Source organism: Microcaecilia unicolor, chromosome 3, assembly GCF_901765095.1.
Source record: "Microcaecilia unicolor chromosome 3, aMicUni1.1, whole genome shotgun sequence".
Lineage (NCBI taxonomy): Eukaryota > Metazoa > Chordata > Amphibia > Gymnophiona > Siphonopidae > Microcaecilia > Microcaecilia unicolor.
Window position 1 is genome coordinate 482,763,485 of NC_044033.1, and position 24,203 is coordinate 482,787,687.

The 24,203-nt window shown below is 41.8% G+C and overlaps 1 protein-coding gene across 2 annotated transcripts in view; it reads right to left on the reverse strand.

Annotated features, from left to right (window-relative positions):
• FILIP1 (filamin A interacting protein 1) overlaps nt 1-13,879 on the reverse strand; it is a 240,896-nt gene extending 227,017 nt beyond the window's left edge. The window contains exon 1 of one of the 2 annotated variants that reach the window (XM_030199051.1): nt 13,458-13,879. The gene's annotated coding sequence lies outside the window, so the exon portion shown is untranslated. The remainder of the gene's footprint in view (nt 1-13,457) is intronic. The other variant, XM_030199052.1, reaches the window with a different exon arrangement.
• Between the last annotated feature and the right edge of the window lie 10,324 nt (nt 13,880-24,203).

Here is a 24,203-nt window from a genome sequence, read left to right on the forward strand (position 1 = left end):
CTACTCTATAAAATGTAGGCATACGTTAGAGAATATACTTAGGCATATTTTTTTACCGCACAGATTTTTCAGGCACCCTATATAGAATCTAGCCCTATGTAAAAAAAAAAAATATGCATCAGAATCTATTCAGCTCTCAAATGAATGCTCTCAGGCAATGCTGCTGTCATATTCATTTACTCTGGTCAGCTGCACGGCATATCAGGCCTTTTAAGGAAACAAGATTAAGCTCCAAAGTACATTCTTCTGTTTAATTTGTTTCTGTCAATTTGAAAAGTGGCTCAGGGTACCAGGAAAACAGTTTTCTGAAAGAACATTCATGATATTTTTGGTAGCAGTCAACACTGGACAAGTACAACATTTGAAGGTTATGGCTGTTGATCATGACCGCACCCTCCCCTCCATATCACCACATATAAATACAGCCGAAACTTCCAAGTCAATTACAAAGTCTGCATAATTATGTATAATTAGATTTCTGTATGTACTGTTGGTAAAGTTCTAATTACTGCACAATTCTTCTGTTCTTAGGAGGTCAGCGATACACTTTAATTTGGATTATCTGTTACCCAAGACATAGCAATCTTGTTCTGATGTATTTGTTACGGTTCAATATTTAACTTTGTTGTCAGCATGCGTCGTAGTGAATGGGAGCCCCTGACAGGCCCCTCAACACATCACAGACTGTTGTAGTCACACTCAGGTTTCCATCAGAATTAGCTATTTGGTTGTTTAAGCAGGCTTTTGGACTGTGGTGTTGGAGTGATGACGAAGTCCTGGTGCCCTCTCACCCTTTCTGTTTTACCTCTCTTCTTATTTACTCTTGATTACCTTATGGGGTTTTTTTTTTTCCCTTGTCCTGTTCATTTTTTTTAATGCTGTCTGATTGTTGTCTACTTCTCCCCTCTTTTCTTCTTCTATGTAATATTTTTAAATTGTAAACTGCCTAGCTCTGTTTGTCAGTTTAGGTGGTATAGTAAATGTAATAAAGAATACTCTGCACGGTGTATCATTTCAGCTACTTATAACATACATACAACACAACCCATATATTACTTCCCCAAAAAAGATTTGCAGTCTGATTTTAATTTGATTAGGATTCAGGAGGGTATGCTAGCTGGGAAAAATATAACTTGCAGAAGTCTTTTATTGGTTTTGTATGTTAATATTGGGATGTGAATTTTATATTATGTGTGATGTTGATTTATATTATATATGTTATGTTGTTGATTGCCTAGGATTTACCAAAACGATAAAGGGGATGGACTTTCATATGAGGAAAGGCTAAAGAGGTTAGAGCTCTTCAGCTTCGAAAAGAAACGGCTAAGGGGAGATATGATTGAGGTCTACAAATTCCTGAGTGGTGTAGAATGAGTAGAAGTGAATTAATTTTTTACTGTTTCAAAAAGTACAAAGACTAGGGGCTATTCATTGAAGTTACATGGAAATACTTTTAAAAAATAGAAGGAAATATTTTTTCACTCAAAGAACAGTTAAGCTCTGGAACTCCTTGCAGGTGGATGTGGTAACATGGGTTAGCGTATCTGGGTTTTAAAAAGGTTTGGACAAGGTCCTGGAGGAAAGGTCCATAGTCTGCTATTGAAATAGACATGGGGAAGCCACTGCTTACCCTGGGATTGGTAGTTTGGAATGTTGCTACTATTTGGGTTTCTGCCAGGTACTTGTGACCTGGATTGGCCACTTTCGGAAACAGGATACTGGGCTAGATGGACATTGTGTACAATTTACTCCTTTGTATATAATAATCATGTAATGATGCTGTTGGGCCTTCTGGAATGACAGTTATTGTATTTGTAGATTCTACAAAATATGACGACAAAATTGGCTGCTGGTCCATGCTTGATTTCAATTTGTATTGTTATGTTTTTTTAATTATAGTTTTGTATTATCTATAACTCAAGCACAAAACAAACATGTAAAAGTAAATGGTTCTTCCCAGTATATCATTACTAGAACTTTACACAAGCATTATGCATTTTTCATCTCTAGACCCTTTTATGGAAGTTGTAGACCTCATTCAACCCCCCCCCCCCCCCCAGAATGAATATTCGCTCCCCTTACTCCTTCTCATAACATTTAAGGAATGGTGACCAAACTTTTTCGGAAGTGTCCATTTTACGGTGTTGGTTGTGCAGTAAATTTGAACCTACACATTCTATAACCTGTTGCAAATTTCCTTTGTGGTGAAAATTGGCCGTTATGACCTTTCGTACTGCCAAACCGCACAACTCTTATCAGCTGGTATTTCATTTGGGAAATACCCAGCATTAGTTGATTCAGGAGATACAAAGACGTAGAGGGTGGTATTGCTCTCTCCAACATCTGTCTCAATGTATCACTGATTGTTCCCAATACCATTGTATTGGGGGCATTCCCACCGTATATTTAGGGACATTCCCTGATTCCTGCATTTCTCCATCAGTTATCACTCATATTGGGGTATATTCTATGAAATCAGTCTGATGTATAGTACCACCTATATAGCAACTTATAACCATTTCTACCAGTGACATGCATATAGACATTTTTTTTAATTGTTTCATAAATTTGCTTCAACTGACTATCAGTTAGTGGGGGACTCAAATCCCTTTCCCAGTTTAGTGTTAGGCTTCTCTATGTACTGGGGGGTTCAATATTTCATATACTTCCATTTCTTACCCTGTCTTCTTACCACATTCAACATATTCTCACCTCTCTGTACTTTAGGGTTCACCATAAAGGTACAGATTCAGTAAATCAAAGCACTTCTATACCCTTCTGCCCTTTAGATCCTAGTACGTTTTCTTGTCTTGTCTCAAACTGACTACTGTAACTCACTGTATAAAGCTTAAAACAGAATGATATACACCATATTCAATTGATTCAAAACACCTCCATTAAATCACAGGATCATGTCATATCATTACTGAAAGCTGCCCACTGGCTTCCCAATCCATATAGAATAACATATCAACATTGGATCCCCCTCTATTTTGGCGCATTTCCTGACTCCATACTCACCGTCACGGGCCCTTCATTCCTCCCAACAACATTTTTTAGTTATTCCCTCCTTTTGATACATCAGATATGATATCACATGGAATTCTATCTTTTATGTTGCTGTTACCCCTCCAGTTTAGATCTCACGCCTCTTTACCAAAATTTAAAAACTGACCTAAAAACCTTTCTTTTCAATGCACTACTCTGATACTGTCATGGGCTGTCCACCCTTGCTCCCCTGTCCTGAGGTGTACCTGTAATACTACTTCAGAGGTTCTTTTACTAAGCAGCGGTAAGCCCATGATGGGCTTGCCGCATGGCAATCCAGAACTACCATCAACCCAACACAGGCACCAGTGGTAGTTCCACCCCAGCAAATGACATTTCCGATGCTAAAGGAAATATTTGAAAACTATTTCCACAGGGGGGTTACCTGGCAGTAACACCCTACTACTACTATTTATCATTTCTATAGCGCTACTAGACGTACGCAGCGCTGTACACTTGAACATGAAGAGAAAGTCCCTGCTCGACAGAGCTTACAATCTAATTATGACAAACAGGACAAACAAGAGGTAAGGGAATATTTAAGTGAGGATGATAAAATAAGGGTTCTGAACAAGTGAATAAGGGTTAGGAGTTAAAAGCAGCATCAAAAAAGTGGGCTTTCAGCTTAGATTTGAAGACGGCCAGAGATGGATTTTGGCGTATCATCTCAGGAAGTCTATTCCAGGCATATAGTGCAGCAAGATAAAAGGAACAGAGTCTGGAGTTAGCGGTGGAGGAGAAGGGTGCAGAAAAGAGAGATTTACCCAGTGAACGGAGTTCCCGGGGAGGAATGTAGGGAGAGATGAGAGTGGAGAGGTACTGAGGAGGTGCAGAGTGAATGCACTTATAAGTCAATAAAAGGAGTTTGAACTGTATGTGGAAACATCCTGTCTTGTTACTGTCAGATTAGTGCAGGAGCCCTTATCGCCACCTCAATGTGTGGCAGTAAGTGCTCCCCTCCCCCAAATGGCCACATGATAAGTGCAATCTTACCACATGGCCATTTTTAGGGGGGGGGGCTTATTACCAATTGCGCCAGGCCCCTTTCACCGCAACTTAGAAAAGGGACCTTCAGTGATTACCCTTATCTGTTCCTACTGCCACCCCATCTTTCCTATTATACATTGCAGTTCCTTTTCCTCCCCCCCCCCCCAAACTATCTACCCTACCCCCTTCTTTTATCTTCAGTGCTTTTCTTTCTCCTTCTTCTCTATCTTTTTAGATTTGTTAACTGCTCAAATATAACATGTGATGTGCGGGATACGAAGAGCCTAATAAACTTGAAACTTGGAACAGCATCTACAATGTAGGCACATCAGAATAACATGCACAGCACTAGTCTATAAACCATGTCTACATTAAGATGCGGATTATAGAACAGCGCATAGACTGAGGGAAAATGCGTACATTTAGGTGCGGCCATTTACGCCACTGAAAATCTGGTGTAAATGTTTGTGCCTAAATGTAAGCACATACCCCCAAATTCTCTATGCGTGTAAATTTTAGTAACGTCCCTGACACGCCCACACTCCTTTCATGGCTGTACTCCTTTTTCAGCTATGCGCATTGGAATATGCGTCTGCCTCTTTTCAGAATACATCTAAAAAGAAGCGCATGTAAATTCCAATTATTACTAATTAGTGATGATAATTGGTTATCAGCCAATTATCAAGACTAATTAGCTCATCGCTCAGTTACAGCATGCACACATATTGGGTGTGCACTCAATTTAATGCATGTTACCATCCGCGCATAGAATCCAGGAGAAAGTGTCCTACAGAAGTACTGGTCTCTATCCTCCATTCAGAAAATTTCTCCTACGTGCTTAAACCGCTTTGAATATCTACCCCTTGGGTGTTTAAAAAGTTTTATCTAGTTGATTTTTGGTGAGATTAATGATAGATAATCGAATGATATAATGGTTTTAACTGCTTAGTTAATGTGGAACGGAGGGCATTCTATTAATGGTGCAGAAAATCAGTGCTGGAAAAAATTGACACAGAACACACTCTGGGTTGAGTAACATTTATAGAATAGCGCTCCGCACCGATTCCCACACCCAAAGTTGGGTGTTGGTATTTTCATCAGCTGAAACCTGGTGAAAATGCCAGTGCCCAAATCCCAAACAAGAAAAGTGGATTTAGTTTTTAATGTTATGTTTGTGGTCGTTTTTATTATTATTGTATTGTTTTTAATATAGACTCCTGAAGCAGGCTCACCGCCGAAACATAGGTCTGTGTCGAGTCTCTGAAATAAACATTGTATCATCATTAGAAGTCTCCGTGTTGTTCCTGGACAGCCTAGTCTACTTCCCACTTTTCTTGTTTGTTTGTCTTTGTGGGATTTCATTGTTCCTCTGCTTCGGCAGACTCTCACAGTGCCCAACTCCCAGCATTCTGACATGGCATTCTATAGCCCCATGTCAGAAGCATAGCCAGGTTGAGTGTGCGGGGAAGCGGAGAGCGAACTGCGCTGGTGCATATTTTAAATGTGACAGATCGCATGAAAAATAGGTGCCGTTACCGTCGGAAGTCCGTTTGGGGCAGTGGCCACCTAGCTCCGCCTCTGCCCCATGTGCAATTTTCCAAAATGCCCCTGCTCCTCCTCTGGCCACACCCTCTTTTGAGTTGTAAATTAGGTTGTTTAAGTGGATGGGGTTATAGAACAGCGCAGAGGTAGATGCATGTGCAAATCCCAATTACTGCCAATTAACTGCAATAATTGATTATTACCATCAATTAATTGCTAGTTAATGGCTTGTGAGCTAATTAATATGCACACGCATCTTGCATCTAATTTTCAGCACCAAAATCTCAGCACCAACCCCTGGATTCTATATAGCGTGTCTTAAGTTGCGTGCATAAATACAGCCAATCAGCTCTGATAATTGCCAATAAACAAGCAATTATTGATACTAATTAGCAGTAATTAGAATTTACTCACATAACTGTCTAAGCATATTCTATAATGTGATGTGCGTAAATTCTAAGTTGCATAGTTGAAAAGAGGGTGTGGAATGGGTGGGTCATGAGCATTTCTAAAATCTATGCACATTGTTATATAATACACCCATTCTTTGCATAATTTAGGTGTCCACATTTGAACCAAGTAAAACGTGGCGTAAATGGCCGTAACTAAAGTTAGTCACGTCAACGGGAGCTCTGTGTATTCTGTAAACTGCGCTGAAATTTAGGCTTGTTCTATAAAGTACACCCAAATTAAGATGTACTTTATAGAATATGCCTAGGCATTTTTTATTTCAACGCTGATTTTTAAGGCATGCTATATAGAATCTAGCCCCATATGTAAAATCCAGGAAAATATGTGTGAAACATTAAATGAAATTAAATTAGTTCAGCCCATTTCAGATTGGGCCATAATTCATTGCAATAATAAAGTGAAATTCCAAATGTTTCATTCCATATTTCAACACCAGCGGGTCAATATCAGCTGCTAAGGTCAGTGATTTTTTTTTAAACAACGGTTATGGTATTTAAGAAAATACAGCTATTTAGTTCCTCTGTCCACATAGTGGGTGATGCTGGAATCTGGATAGAGTGACAACAGCCAACATCATCTGGCATTGTTCTGCCCACTTTTTACTGTCCTAAGCTATCTGGATATTAGACTGAATATTGCTCCTATATGGACCATTGTTTTTTAAAATTTATTGAATCTTTATTAAGCATTCCGGAATGTGACAGACAATAATTTCTGAAACCACCCATGATCCACTCCTGCCCTATCTGAAGAGTGCGGTGGCAGTCAGTGATGATTTGTAGTAGCAGTATCCAGATACTGCCGCTGTAAATTTACTGGATAGACCTGTCTAACAATTCATATCTAGATAGTAGGTACTGCATCATTTTTAATAAATCATTTTCATTAAGTTGTTTTGATTTGAGAGGACAGTTCATTACACTGTTCATTTTTTAGAACAGGATTATGTTTTTCCAACAATATTGAAGTGTTGTTTAGTGATTCATTCATACATTCATACAACAGACAGGACTTAACAAAGATCTGGGTTTTCTAGCCCATTATAAACCATAAAGTTGTACTGCTCTGTTTATCACCCTCCTCTCACCTATCCACCCCCATCCTGTTAGACTATCTCTGAAATGCTTTGATGTTCCCATACATACCTCCTACCCATCCCCACCCTGTTAGACTGTCAATGAAATGCTTGGATGTTTTACTTATATATACTGTCATCTACCACATTTGCTTATTTCCGATCTGACAAAGAAGGGCAACCTTCGAAAGCTAATCAAGAATGTATTATGTCCAATAAAAAGGTATCATCTTATTTTCTTTTCCATGGTTTATTTTGTTTGATTTCTATTGATTACCTTCATACATTTAAAAATGCGGCAATCACTTTCAGTGGTTGTCTGATTGGTTAGAGTTCGGTATATCTACCACCTCTCTGATGCCCAGCCACCATGTTTGAACCTGTGTGAAGGTCGCTGTTGAATCCCAAAATATTTAGAGGTCATTGCCCACTGGGATAGCATCAGGGAGACCTTGGGAAGACTTTGTCTAGTCATATGAAAGTTAATGACTTTGTATAAAAAAATATATAAAATTCAAAAAAAGTGCACTAAAGACTTTTGGGGTTTTTTTAAGCCAGTGATTGAGAGATGTTGGTGTGCTTATCATCAGCAGCCTTCTGATTTGAGGCTTTTCCCTCCATTGTTTATATTATATTGTAATGGGTGACATCCATTGAACTATACAAACAGTTTTGGTGAAAATATTTTATGATTATTTCACTTGGGATTATTTCACGTGGGATTATTTCACTTCACCCCTCTTGTTTACTTTTTGTAGTACGTACTGCTATCCAGATAAGGCTTTAAATATTGCGCCCAAGGGTTCTAGAATTTGAGACCATGCTGTCACTTCCCATTGGAAAAGCAGCCCACAATGGATACATTTTATTAAAACTTCTCGCACTTTCCCCTGTGCATATCCCCTGGGATGTTTTCCAGAAGGATAGTGATAGCCTGTTTGCCTGTCTCAAAATAGAAAGAGGATTTCCCTTTGGTAATGGAACAACGTAGGAGCACATATACTGGTATGTGGTAGTGTATATTAGTTAAACAACGGACATGCATTTAAAGTGTATTTATGACAAGTTACACCTGCCGATACTCCTCGGAAGTACATCACTAGGTATAAAAACAGAGTCTGTGCCACTACTGAGATAGTAAGTTATTTAAAGCGATATCAATGACAACAAAAAGAGGTGACCTTCTGATCTCTTCCCTGTTGTTAACTGTTAACTGAGCAGGTGAAATCCTTCCTGTTTGCACTGATTTATGTCACCAGATGACAGCGCCAACAACAAAATAAAGGCTTGAAAGAATAATGGGACAATATCCTGGCTCAGCCCTATCAACAGTGTTAACAAGGTGGAAAAATCTGCCTCAGATAGAAATTAATCAGACCACTACAAGCACTTTCCCTATTTTTTTCCAATACTTTACTAACATCTTTCTCCGATCCATGAAACGGTGCAAAAAGAGAAATGAGATGAATATACCGTAATAATGGCTGTAGAAGGAGAACATGTACCAAGTAAGCTTCTCACAGATAAGTATCTGCAGTATCATGCAGTTTCCATGGTGACAGGACGATTTCATAAATCTAAACACATTTTCACCATGTAGAGAAAAGGGGCAACGATGAACTCATAAATCATACAAGAGTCTGTCTTCTATCTACCCCCAAAGGGCTGCAGATTGGGACACGAAGCCATTAGTCATTTCTGGAACAAAGAACAAAGCAACAAACAGGGTGGAAGAATGTCCCGAAGAACGAACAGAAGCCAGATACCTTCCAATAGCTCCAGATGATTCATGTGACTTTCTAAGGAGACTAAATTTATTGGAAGATATCTGACTTCTGTTCGTTCTTTGGGACATTCCTCCACCCTGTTTGTTGCTTGTTTGAATGTTGTGGAAGGACATTCCCACTTTTTTTCTTTCTTTTTATTTTTATTTTTTTGTGTGTGCAAAAGAACAAAGCCCATATCCACGCAGAAGAAGACAAATTCAACTGAGATTCCTTGTTACTTATAAAGTGGTACCACAACACCTTGTTTGGCTCTTAAAATGAAGTATCTTCTCATCATAATATCCCTTAATATGCCAGATTTTTTTGTAACGAGTAAAATATGGCCCACGATAAAGGAGTTAATAATTGTTTTGCTTTGTTTTAATCGAAGTATTATTTTCCTGGTACTTCTCATAATGTGCATCTGCCTTGACACTGCATTACGTCATCACCTATTCAGTCAGTTGGCAACATGTATGCACAAAACCTAGACACACAAGCAACCACAATACATAATCCTCCAGATTCTATATATGGCGCCCAGCACGCTTCCAAGATGCATGTACAAATAAATTGGACAATGAGCTCTGAACTATCAATAAGTGGGTGCTAACAACCAATCACTGAGGTTAAATTGACACTCATTAAAATTTACACATGCATCTGGAGGCATGCTATTCCATAAGGCACAACGCCTAACTTCCACAATGCAGATTTAAAAAGGGGGCGTAGCCGTAGGCATGCTGGGGGTGTTCTGAACAGCTGCACATGGAATTTACAGAATACTGTCTAACTGTGCCTAACTTGGGCACTGGCATTTATATCAGGTTTCAGCAGGCGTAAGTCCGGGGCCCAAATGTTAGGTGCGAGATCCATGCTAACTGCTATTCTATATAAGGCATGTGCCCTGTATAGCCTGGCGCTTAGTTCTCAATCTTTCAGGACCTACGTTTCAGTGCTGTTTATTGAATTCTCTCCAATAGGATTTAGGCAAACCCCCTGGATTCTGTATAGTGTACCTAGAGATCCGTGCCAAAATCCAAGTATTTTATAACTACGCATGTAACTTAATTGGCTCAACAAGCTAATCAGCATTTTTAATAGCACTTAACAAGCAATAATGAGCACTAATTGGCAGTAATTAGAATTTACACACACAACTCATTAAGTGTATTCTGTAATGAACTGCACCTAAATTCTAATACATGCAGTTCAAAAGGGGCGTGGCTATGGGCAGGGAAAAGGGTATTTCATGGGCATTCCAAAATTTACATGTGTAGTTGTAGAATATGGCCCAGAGCATGCAAATCTACACACCAAGATTTACGCCACATTTTCATTAGTGTAAATGGACACATGTACTTTTAGGCGCTGAAATATCAACTAAGCATATTCTATATACTGTGCCTACATCTAGACGCCGTTTATAGAATACTAGTAAGAAAGGCCTGTTTCTCAATCAAATGAAACAGGCGCTAGCAAGGGTTTTATCTATTTGTGTTTGTTTTGACCTGAACTGTTTTAATATATGTTTTTTTAATTGATAGTTTGTGTTTGAGCGGAATTCCTAAGTGTTGTACATCATTGTTATATTGACAGAGGAGGGCTAGTTGTTTGTGTAGTTCTTGGCTTTTTCAGTGTGTGTTGGTGTATATGATTCAGACAGTAACTGTGTATGTGATAGTTAGATTGTGTGTGTTTGTGTGTTTCTGACAGTGACAGTGGTGGGGGTGGGTTTGATGAACTGCGATGGTGCATGAGTGTGTGTGTGAGTCAGTAATTGTGTGTGTGTGTGTGACAGTTACCTTGTGGGGGGTGGGTTGGGGAACTGTGTGTGTTGTGTGTCACAGAGAGAGATCATGTGTTTATGTGTAAGTGAGACAGGGTAGGGTTTATGAGAGGGTGGTACAGTTTTTTTTCTCTGTCAGGTTATCAATAGAAATCAAACAAAATAAAACATAGAAAAGAAAATAAGATGATACCTTTTTATTGGACATAACTTAATACATTTCTTGATTAGCTTTCGAAGGTTGCCCTTCTTCGTCAGAATCGGAAATATTTTGCTTATTTCCGATCTGACGAAGAAGGGCAACCTTCGAAGCTAATCAAGAAATGTATTAAGTTATGTCCAATAAAAAAAGGTATCATCTTATTTTCTTTTCCATGTTTTATTTTGTTTGATTTCTATTGATAACCTAAGAGTGGACTAACACGGCTACCACACTCCTCTACTTTTCTCTGTCAGAATGAGAGAGGGGGTGGGGTGATGGGTGTGGTGAAGTGGTCTGTGTCGGTGTTGGGCTTGTATTGGGGTTCCGAAGTGTTCATCATCTGTGTTGTATTCTCCAAGGAGGGGTCAGTGTGTGTGTCTATGAGGCAGACAGTGATTGTGTATGTGAGAGAGTTATTGTGTGTGTGTGTGTGTGTGTGTGTGTCTGACAGTGCCAGAGGTGGGGGTTACATTTTTTTTCTCTGTCAGAATGACAGAGGAGGGGGGAGGTTTTAGATGTTGCATGAGTGTGTGTGTGTGTGTGTGTGTGTGTGTGTGTGTGTGTGAGTCAGTAATTGTGTGTGGGGGGTGAACTGTGTGTGTTGTGTGTCACAGAGAGAGATCGTGTATGTATGTGTGAGACAGGGGAGGTTTTCTGACAGGGTGTTATTTTTTTTCTCTGTCAGAATGCTGTTGTTGCTTGGGCTCTCTGGATGACGTCATCCGAGGCTTCAGTCCCAGGCACAGCCAATCAGAATGGAGGCACGGGCCCAGGCAGCTTCATGGAATGTTCATGGTGCCAAATTATTATATAGAATGCTTAGATGGAAATGTTTTCTGCGCAGATTTTTAGGTGCCATATATAGAATCTCCCCCCAATGGGGCCAATTTTCCAAAAGGCCAGGTAGTTGCAAAGTATATAAAATAGTTCCTGAAAATTAGCCAGTGTGAAGCACACCTGCAAAAGGCAGCCGAGGGGGGGAGAAGGGGTAAAGTAGCATATGCACTTCTAAAACTTTCATGTACGCATGCTTGTCTTATTCTTCGTGACCTAAACATGCCCCAGAAATACCGCTTTATATAGAAGTGCATAGTGGAAGCCTGCACAAGTTTTTAGCCAGGTAAATGGCTTGCAAACTTTCCCTCTGCTATAACGAGTACCGGACAGGTCCTGGACACATTTGTGGTCTTGTGTTGACCTTTTAGAATTACATCAAGAGTCAGATTCTATATATGGCACCCGGATTTCTGCACGCAAATATGTGTGTAACTTAATTCAGGTAACAAAGCAATCAGCATTTTTAACAGCACTTAACAAGCAATATTTATGTTTACTAAATGGCAATTATCAGAATTTATGCACGGAAATCGCTGAGTGTATGCTATAAAGAACTGCACCTAAATTGAAAAGCGCTCAGTTCAAAATAAATGCATGTAGTTTAAAAGGGACATGTTTATGGTGTTTCATGGGCGTGCCAAAATTTCCACAGGTAATTACAGAATACAGGTCAATGCGTCTAAATCTACACGCATGGATTTATACCAGGTTTTTATTGGCATAAATGGGAGCGCGTAGATTTAGGTGCTACGGTATTGACTAAGCGTATTCTACAAACCACGCCTAAATCTTATAGAATATGCTTAAATCCATGTGGATTTTTAGGCACCATATATAGAATCTGGCGCTAAGAGGTTATAGGTACAGAAATGTCTCAATGTACTTTTTTTTGTAAACAGATTTTTTTTAAACCTGGGCAATATTTTCTTTATGTCTCTCACTATATACTTTTATCAGTTTTGATGTGAGGGAAGTTGTGAATGAATTAATTTAGTTATGGCTTAACTCCCCACAGAACTGATCAGTGCCAGGTAACCCAGAGATTCCCCAGGTTAGCGATCATGTAACTCACCTTGAGCTACTACTGAAAAAGGTGTGAGCAAAATCTAAATAAATCAATAAGGGAGACTTTAACCTGGGCATTAAAACAAAAACAGTTTCTTTGTTTTTGTTTTTTTATTAAGCAAGGACCAGTTCTGCTTGAATTCATAACTAATTACTCTGTTTAAAAAAAAATTAGAAAGCAAGAAACTCGACCTGGCGGTATCATACCTGAAAATTAGTTGAAGGTAGAGGTGCAGAACACTTTTGAGTCGTTTCACCTAGCAGTCGCGATAAATCACAAATAAATGACCTGAAGAGCCAAGGGAAGAACCTCATACAATGCAGACGCTTAACAGCAGAGCTGTGTCAAAAACACGTAGAGATTTTGTAACTCGATCAAAGTCCTCTCTGATCCCATCATATAGACTCTGTCATATCTCTGCTATTAGGGAACGATAACATTCCTGCTGATAATATTTTAAGGGCTGTCAATTTGCAGAATTAATGAACGTTAAGCTGCACTACAGTACTTTCCGATTTTATCTGATCCCTTTCACCCATATGTTTTACTTGGTTTTCAATGCTGACACAGAGAACTTTCGCCTCCTGAACTTCTCAGACCCAAACAGAGGACGAGAGAGAGAGAGAGAGATTTTACAATGAAGGCAATGAGTTGCTCATTCAAGTCCCTCTTACCTAGCAATCAAGTTTCAGATCAAGAGATTTACAGCTGCCGACAGCAGCTTATCCTTAGAAGAACCCAAATGATTCGACCCCACAGCACAGACACAGCAGGTCTCCAGGCAGAATGAAACTTTGACAAGTCATCCAAACTTGAAGTCCCTTTTCCAGTCTTCTGCATGTACAACCAGCTGAACTCATACAGGAAAGGTGAGGACAGCAGAAGAGCAATGCAATTTCACTCCTTGTAGAAATGTAGGTGAAGAGAGCTGTGGGGTCCCCCTCGGTCTGGCTTACATTTTTCTGTTTCTCTGTGGAGGGGATGAGCCACTAACTGTTGCTTCTTCTTGTTAACTTTGGGAGTTCAGTTCTGAGATTGTGTTTCTTCTCCTCTGATCTCTTCACACTCTGTCGGGGCAGTGACTGCGGAGCTCAGTTTGTGCTATATTTAACCAGTGCTCTCAGCAAGTCAGGGATGTCAACAGCTGAGTCGCTTGGAGCAGCCTCTCTCAGCTCTCCAGCAGCTGAGTTATCAGTGGATGCAGACTGTTACAGGCTTGCCAGTGACCACTACCTCCTCGGGTGTTTCACCCTGGAGGAACAGTCAAAGCCTTTTAAGGCCTCATTTGCCAGATATTTCATCAGAGTAATTGGTATTTTAAGAATTAAGTACATGCATGGGAGGGGGGAGGGGACAATTTCAGTCCACTAGCCAAAAATGAGAAACAATTTGTTATTTCCCAGAAAGAGCAATGGCAGTAAAAAAAAAAAAAATGCTCTGAAATTTTTGCAAAAGCAGACATGAAATACACATAGGTCAAAATTCTATATATGGCACCGAACAATCAGCGCCAATAAAATTTCACACTAACTCCCGGATTCTAAATAGTGGGCTTAGATTTAGGCGCCGAAATAGTCGCGTATTCTATAACACTGCACGTAACAATTGGCTTAACAAACTAATTAACAAGCAATAACAACCACTAATTGGCAATTATCAGAATTTATGTGCAGAAACCACTAAGCATAAGAACTGCACCTAAATTGAAAAGCGCACAGTTCAAAATAAATGTGTGTAACTTAAAAGGGGCATGTTTATGGGCATGCCAAAATTTCCACATGTAATTACAGAATATGGAACAAAGAAGTGGGTAAAGAACCAGGAGTCCCAGAGACTGGATCACAGTAACAATGAACCAAATTTTATTAAACAGTATTTTGACTCGACACAACGTTGTGTTTCGGCCAAGAGGCCTACATCAGGAGTCTAAATACTTGAGTAGAGAACAATGACGATGATCCAGAGTTAACAATGCTGGAAAATGCAGTCTGCACTGTAATGGTCTTAAAAAAGACCTTTGTTTTAAAATGTTAGCCGGATCACTCGCGTGAGCGTCTGGGTCAGTGCACCTAAATATCCGCGCATGGATTTACTCCAGGTTTGTATTGGTGTAAATGGGCATGCGTAGATTTAGGCACTCCAGTATCAATTAAGCATATTCTATAACCACGCCTATATTTTATAGAATGCATTTAAATCCACATGGATATTTTAGGCGTCATATATAGATTCTGGCCCTAAACGCTAGTCTATAACAGCACTAATGGCACTCAGAGTTGGGTGCCGTGTATAGAATAGTGTTTGATGCAGGATCCGTGCCCAATTTTAAGCACAAGGATTTACACCGAGTAAGCCTGGTGCAAATTCTCAGACCTAAATTACATGCGGATCTCCCTTATTCTATAAAACTGCATGTAAATTTCAGGAATGCCTCCAATCTGCCCATGCCCCCTTTTCAGATTGAGGCATAAAATTTGCATACAGATCCCAGCACCTAAAAATGCGCTTGTAAATATTACTTGATGCCAATTAGTGGCGATAATTTTGTGTACAATTTTGAGCGCCATATGCAGAATTAAGCCAATAATGACAACTCTGCAAATGAAAAGTTTGAAAATATGTTTTATGTATACCAGGTAGAGTTGGAGAATGATAAATAAGTGCAGTTACAAATGTACACACTACACTTTATTTTCTGGGTTGTTCAGCTACTTTTTGTGTCACTTTTATATTAGATTTATTTATATCATTTTACTGTACTCTCGAGTAGATAAGTGCCTTCATTTTTGCATTTACTGCATGATTTTTTTAACCCTGTTTATTAAACATTTTAATACAAAGTACAAAAAAATGGGGTCAAAGCATATTATGTCTTCTACACATTGACCCAACACACACACATATAACTCAACCCCACCCAACACCCATCCACCTCCACCTAAAACCCAAGGAGAACATCCAACAATAACACAGCACTGTAAATGAACAATGTCGATTAAAGGTCAGGAATTGTTTGCTGCGCAGGCAACTCCAACTCCATGTCCCAGGTGATACACCAGTCTGGTTCGCATATAGTCTGAAACCTTTTCCATGTCACTGCTTGTTGCACCTCCACCCTGAGGCACTCCGCAGCTAACAAGGTTGTCATCTGAGTCCTCCATTGAGTCATACTAGGTGCTTCAGGCAATTTCCAGTTCAATAAAATGCATTTGCATGACTGTAGAAATTCCTTATGTAATCTTTAAAGGCTACCAGAAGTCCCCACATCAAAAAGAAAATCGGGGGCCCAATATTTAGACAATAGCAATGAGCATTTTGCTGACCGCTGCAGCATTATACCCAGAAATTCAATTCCTCTTACTCTCTTACCTATCTATATGTTCCATCTTTGGTCATATCCTACACTGTCAATTAAAATGTTCTATTACGTATTGTGTTGACATTGTAAGTAGTATACTATACCATACTTTGTATTGTTATTTGAATATTGTTACTGCTGTGATTGCCTATTGCTCATGTCTAATTTATTCCTACTGTACACTGCCTTGAGTGAATTCCTTCAAAAAGGCAGTAAATAAATCCTAATAAATAAATGTCCAGGCTCCGGCATTAAATTTCTGAGTATACTGACCCAGCCAAACTGTGCAATATCCTGAAAACCAAACTGGCTGGGTGTGTCCTGAGGTGTGCCCCCTTTTACTGCCCTAAAAGTAGATATTTAATCTGAAAAAAGATGTTTAAGTTTCAAAACTTAGTTGAGACCTAGGAAGGGATAGGCATGGATATCGCTAATGAATATGCATGAGATACATTTGCATGCAATTGAAGTAGTGGGCATGCACATTTCACATGTATATTCATTAAGGATAATTTGAACATCCAAGTAGATTTGTATGTCAGAGCCTGGAGGTTGCCTGTCCCTGGGCTTAGACATGTAAAATAAGAAGTTGCATGTATAACCATGCACAATGCAGATTCCAAGCTTTCTAAACTATGTGTGCCATTTCATTGTACTCTTAAATGTACCCACACTAAAAAAGGCAAGTCCAGCGGAATGATAAAGAGAAACCCTGTGTAGTGAGGTAACAATAACATTTCTTTCTGAAAATTGGGTACCCCCCTCCCCCTTTTTGTATAGCTAGGTGGATGCCTTGTGTAAAGCCGGTAAGCTGGGAACAGGGGCACAATCTCTTATTTCTTTGTTGAGGGACCAAAGCCAGGGCTAGGATATTTCCCAGGAGGCTGAGCGAGCAGTGTACCAGACTTTATATTCATGAATCCACACCACACACATGGCCCTGTTTACTAAGGTGCGTTAGTGTTTTTAGCGGGCCTACATTTAGCGCATGCGCTAACCCTGTAGGCACCTATAGGGATATTGTAGGGACATACATGGTTAACACGCGTACATGGTTAACACGCGTTAAAACTGTTAACGCGCCTACAACGCTGCTTAGTAAACAGGGCTCACAGTCTTTTATGTCTGAACCAAACTTTACTGTCCTTCAACTGATTAATATGGAAGATGAAGAAGCAGACACGGTGGAAGTTGATGTTACAAGCCTTTATTGTGGAGAGCGGGTAAAAGGACGCCCGACACGGCCGTGTTTCGCCCAGCGGGGCGGCTTCAGGAGCAATATAATACTAGCAAACATAAAAACATAAGTCAGCATACGTGTAAATCATAATACAATCCAAATATAAACAATTAAAACCATAACATAAAATCAAAATGATTATCTCTTTCCTGGGAGGCTGAGCAAGCTATGCACCAGACTTTATATTCAAGAATCCACATCACACACAGTCGTTTATGTCTGAACCAAACTTTACTGTCCTTCAACTGATTAAGGCACAGCACAAGGGTAATTTGCCAAACAAGTTGCAACTACGTACAGTCTTTCTCTTGTCCTCCAGCAACAGCATTAGTTCCATTAGATGGTTACTTTACTTCCCTTTATTATTCAGACTGGTACACTGAGTAGGTGAAGATCCTACAGACACACAATTCACACCTGCTGTTCAGAGTTACAGATGGTACAGATTTATCAGTGCTCATTATAGATGGCGCACTTGCAGGTTTCTCCAGGCTCTGGATAGTAGACACTTGGCTCCTATGGATGTGATGGTATTATTAAATAGAAGGTGTTAACCCTTCAGCCCTAGATATATATGGTACGGTGCCTGGCTGTTACAGCAGAAAACCTTGAATGACCTCTGTCTCCTCTCTTAGGATTTTGCAGGGATGTAGTGGTTCTCCATTCCACCACATTAAAACAAGGCAGGAACTGTGTTGGTTTTTTTTTACTCTTTCCAAAATTACAATGACTAGGGCACACTCAAAGAAGTTACATGGAAATACTTTTAAAACAAATAAGAGGAAATATTTTTTTACTCAATAAATAGTTAAGCTCTGGAACTCTTTGCTGGCCTCCCACTTAGTCACCTCTCCCCTCTCCAGTCGGTTCAAAACTCTGCTGTCCGTCTTGTCTTCCGCCAGGGTCACTTTACTCATACTACCCCTCTCCTCAAGACCCTTCACTGGCTCCCTATCCGTTTTCGCATCCTGTTCAAACTTCTTCTACTAACCTATAAATGTACTCACTCTGCTGCTCCCCAGTATCTCTCCACACTCGTCCTTCCCTACACCCCTTCCCGTGCACTCCGCTCCATGGATAAATCCTTCTTATCTGTTCCCTTCTCCACTACTGCCAACTCCAGACTTCGCGCCTTCTGTCTTGCTGCACCCTACGCCTGGAATAAACTTCCTGAGCCCCTACGTCTTGCCCCATCCTTGGCCACCTTTAAATCTAGACTGAAAGCCCACCTCTTTAACATTGCTTTTGACTCGTAACCACTTGTAGCCACTCGCCTCCACCTACCCTCCTCTCTTCCTTCCCGTTCACATTAATTGATTTGATTTGCTTACTTTATTTATTTTTTGTCTATTAGATTGTAAGCTCTTTGAGCAGGGACTGTCTTTCTTCTATGTTTGTGCAGCGCTGCTTATGCCTTGTAGCGCTATAGAAATGCTAAATAGTAGTAGTAGTAGTAGTAGTAGTAGTAGATGTGGTAACAACGGTTAGGATATTTGGGTTTAAAAAAGGTTTGGACAAGTTTCTGGAGGAAAAGTCTATAGTCTGCTATTGAGACAGACATGGAGAAGCAACTGCTTGCCATGGGAATGTTGCCATGATTTGGGTTTCTGCCAGGTACTTGTGACCTGGCTTGGCCACTTGAAAACAGAATACTGTTCTAGATGGACCATTGGTCTGACCCAGTATGGCTACTCTTATGTTCTTAGTTCTGGTTCTTGTCTCTAATCCCTTTGAATCCTTGCTCTGGGGCTAGTGCCTCTGTGTTGCTAACCCTTGGTGGTATGGCAGGCTGATTCCTCATTCAGGATGCTGCTGCAGGCATTGTAGAAGGGACCGCCCTGTGGATGAAGGTCAGAGGTGGAAGATGGGACCTTAGATAATGTTTGGAAACATAGAGTGGGCTTAAATACTAAAGGAGGGGGGGATTACTGCTGCCACCAAAACCTTCCCCCTTTTTACCAGCTTCCATAGAAATCAAACAAAATAAAACATGTTTTATTTTGTTTGATTTCTATTGATAACCTTAAGAGTGGACTAACACGGCTACCACACTCCTCTACCAGCTTCCAGAAACCCCTCAATTGTTCTATACATCAGTGGCATAGCCAGAAGGCAATTTTTGGGTGGGCCAACAGGTTGGATGGGTAGGCACTAGAGAAACACCTGCCACGAGATGCACTCATGCCCTGCCCACGCCCCTACCCCTATCACACACCTACCCCACTCCCATTAACTTCAATGTGAGTAGCAGTGCTGGCCTCAGTAGCTGCAGGACACATTGAGAGCTAGGGGAAATATAAGAGGGTGCACTTTTCATCCTCCACTGAGCCACGGTCCTCAACACACATATGCTTCCCCCAAATATGCCCTAAATATTACAGTGGGGCCCTAAAATATCAATATATCTATCAAGAAAACTGAACAAGCCAAAGTACTATAGAATACTACATTGAAAATGGATGCTAACAGAATACTTTGGTCACACATACAGAACACAAATACCAAATACAGAATAAGTGACCACAAACCATAAACAAATTAAATTGAAATCCCAAGAGGCCAGACCTTGCATGTAGCACAGCACAGAGAAATACAGAGATGTATTTTCTCCTATACTGTGCAAAATATAATGATAGCACATGTAAGAGATGGTGTTAGGGGGGGGTACAACTAGGGCAACTGCGTTTGGCCCCCTAGTCAGACAGAACCCCAGGCCATCCGAAAGCTGAAAAAGGTGCAACCTGTTAGTAAACTTTGGGGACCCCTCTCAAATTTCTGCCTTGGGCCCCAGCTATATCTAACACTAGCTCTGGTAGGATGTACATTTCAAATCTGAAATATCCTAATCACAAAATAGAAAAATAAAATTATTTTTTCTACCTTTTGTTGTCTGGTCATTTTATTTTTCAAGTCATGTTGGTCCCAGGCTCTGGTTTCTACATCCTTCTGTCTTCTCTTAACTCACTCACCAAGGTCTCATGTCCATTTGATATTTCTACTCTCTCTCCATGTCCACTATCCATCTTCTTCCATCTCTGTACCTCTATCTTCCTCCATGTTTAATATCTCCCTTTCTCTGTATCCCTATATTTCCCTGTCCAGCTTCTCCCCTCTCTTCATCCCCAGTGTCAATATATCTCTATCCTTTCTGACCCTACTCCATCCAGCTTCTCTCCCTCTCACTCCCTCCCCTTTGCTGCATCTGGTTTGCTTGCTTGATTCCCTGCCTGCCTGCCCACCCGCCCTCCCTTCCGTTGTAGGTTTAGTATTTGATTCCCTTTTCCTTCATCCCCTTTGTCTGGTATCTCTGTTTCCCTTCCCTCCCACCTTGTGATGTTCCAGCAGTTCTCTTCCTTCCAGTGCTGTAGCGGGGGCAGCTGGCACCCGGGGCGGGTCGCCACCGCGCACACCCCCCCTGGGTGCAGCGCGGCGCCCCTCCCTCGGCGCGCGCCCCCCTCATCCGGCACGCACCCTTCCCCCCCGGAACGCATTGTACCTTACTTTGGCAGCGAGGGGCGGACAGGAGGGCCGATCCGCCCCTGAGCCCACGTCGCTGGGAGCTGCGTCGGCTCCATTGTTTCCTTGCTCTCTCTGCCCCGGAACAGGAAGTAACCTGTTCTAGGGCAGAGGGAGCAAGGAATCAACGGAGACGACACCCCCCAGCGGCATGCACCCAGGGCGGACCGCCCCACCTGTCCCCCCTTCCTACGCCACTGCTTCCTTCCCTCCAGCTCTCCTCCTCCTCTTCCTCCCACAAGTCCAGCAGCTGTCTCCCTTCTCTCCAGCCCCCTCCTCCTCCTCTTCCTCCCATGTCCAGCAGCTCATTCTCCCTTCCCTCCATCCCCCTCTTCCTCCCACATCCAGCAGCTCTCTCCCTTCTCTCCAGCCCCTTCCTCCTCCCATATCCAGCAGCTCTCTCCCTTCCCTCCAGATCCCCTCCTCCTCTTCCTCCCATGTCCAGCAGCTCTCTCCCTTCCATCCAGTCCCCGCCTCCTCTTACTCCCACATCTAGCAGTTCTATCCCTTCCCTCCAGCCCCCTCTTCCTCCTGTCCAGCAGCTCTCTCCCTTCCATCTAGTCCCCTCCTCATCTTCTTCCCATGTCCAGCAGCTCTCTCCCTTCCCTCCAGATCCCCCCTCCTCTTCCTCCCACGTCCAGCAGCTCTCTCCCTTCCAGAGGCGTAGCCAGACACCCAATTTTGGGTGGGCCTGGGCCCAAGATGGGTGGGCAGAAGAACCCCGCCTCATCCCACAGATGATGTGGTCTCTCCTCTCACCTGCATGCCATATGGTCTCTCAAATATCCTCCCTCTCCTGCATACCTTTTAAATAGCAGATTTTCTCCGGCAACAGGCAGCAACTAATACACACAGCTGATGTTGGCTCCATACCCTTCCCTCTGATGCAACTTCCTGTTTCCGCCTAGGCAAGAATACATCAGAGCGAAGGCTATGGGGCCGGTGCGAGCAGTATGCATCAGTCACTGCTCACTGCAGGTGAAGATCTGCTATTTACAAGGTATACAGGAGGGACAGTTGTTGGGAGTTTTCGGATGGTGGGGCTTGGGGATCCCTGCCAGCCACATTATAGCTATGCTGGTACTTGGTGGGCCTGAGCCCAAAGTGGGTGGGCCTGGGCCCACCCAAGCCCACCCTTGGCTATGCCACTGCTCCCTTCCATCATTCCCTTCCTCCTCTTCCTCCCATATCCAGCAGCTCTCTCCCTTCCAGCTCCTTCCTTCTCTTCTTCCCATGTCCAGCAGCTGTCTCCCTTCCATCCAGATCCCCTCTTCCTCTTTTCCCATGTCCAGCAGCTCTCTCCCTTCCCTCCAGCCCTCCCAAGTCCAATAGCTCTCTCCCTTCCATCTAGTCCCCTTCCTCCCATAAGTCCAGCAGCACTGTCCTTTCCCTCCAGCCCCCTCCTCCCCCCACAAGTTCAGCACTTCCGCCTTCCCCCAATCCAGCCTGCCCCAGTCCAACATCCTTCTCTGCCTTTCCTCCCATAGGTCTGGGTCCAGCCTTCTGGGAGCATTGCCTGCCTCTTTCTGCTCCTCCTGCCACTGCCATTGAGCCTACAGCTTTCTATTTTTGGGCCATCGTTGGCAGCGATTCACACAGGGACACAGGGAGGGAAGGCCCAAAGGGTGGCGATCTGCAGACTGCCGCTGCTGTGCTTCTTTCACATGGAGTGAGGTTGAGGTGAAGCGCTATGATTTGAATTCAGGGGGGGTCCGGCCCGGTGTTGGATGGGTGGAGGGGACTGCGGCGCCGGCCCCCCCTTGGAGGCCTGGGCCCGGGGAATTTTGTCCCCCCCCTGCCTCCCCTCTTGGTGGCCCTGGCTGCTGCTGTGCTTCTGAGCCACCCTCCCCCCACCCAAGTCCAGTATCCCCCCCCCCCCTTGCATTTATCTTTACATTTATCTGGCTCTTTATAGAGTCTCGATTCCCGCACGCTTCTTGCAACTGATGTCAATGCCTTCCCTCTGCTACATTCTGCCAATGTGAAATAGAATAGGCAGGGGAGAGAAAGCCATGCTGGACCACAGAGGGGAGTTAAAACTTTTGATCAGGATTTAAAAATGTAATGCCCACCCCTAGTTTAAAGACAACAGACCCATGTCTACTACAATTATTATTATCACTTGTTCTTTTGTTCTTCAAACTCTTGACATCTGCAAAACAGGTGACTTTTCGTAAGCCGACAGATATTACAGCTTACACACATGTTCTGGGAATGGGACAGTTGAGTTAGAACCCACACTGAAAACCACCAGATGTTTCCAGCCCACAAATCACAACTTCTGATAACAGATGCGGTGGAAAGGGGTCTATTCCACCAATCTGTTTTAAGCAGTAAACCTCCTGGTCCCAGATGTAATGTGCAATATGAAATCATAACAGGATGTTAACATTCAGGAAGCATGCAGGGGAAGGATGATTTTCAAAGCTGTTTACCCATGGAAAACGACCCACTGGAAATTGCCCTCTCCTCAATGCATTTAAAAGCCCCCTTGCTGATAATTATGCAGATACGTGCATCCATAGCCAAAAAAGGGCAAGGTTAGTTGCATGTGGAGTCCCTCAGGGCTCTCCCATGTCTCCTGTTTTGTACAATTTATATATGAGCACATTGACTCATATTTCTTTAGGTTCTGATACAAAACTTTGGTCATATACAGATGATATTTTTTTACTGATTTCTATTGATAAAGTGAACGGCATGTGTTGCCTTAAAATAAACACATATGTCAAAAATGATTAAATGGTCCAAAACAGTTAGATTAAAACTGAATGAAGAAAAAACAAAAGTATTATGATTTGGTTTGGACCCTCTGATAATTCCTCAATATATTAAAGTTACTAATGACCTGTCAATTTGAGTAGATTGGGAATCTAGAGTATTAAGTGTTATATTTGACTCTTCACTATCTATGGAATCTCATGTAAAGAATACTATATGCAAAGCTTATTATAAGCTTAAACAACTTCATTTAATATGTTCTTATTTCTCTTGTGAACATTTTTGAATTATAGTGCAATTATCGATTCTTCCCTTACTGGAGTATGGCAATTCTTTGTTTATATGACTTACGGTTAAACAAATAAATAGGTTACAGATGATACAAAATTCAGCGGTTAGGTTGATATTCAGATTTTTCAGAACATGACAGTTTCTCCATTATCGGCTAGGTTATGCTAGCTTCCAGTTTTGAAAAGAGTTAAATTCAAGGTGCTCAGTGTGCTGCTGCGGCTAAGAAAGCAAATAGAATGTTAGGTATTATTAGGAAAGGAATGGAAAACAAAAATGAGGATGTTATGTTTGTAT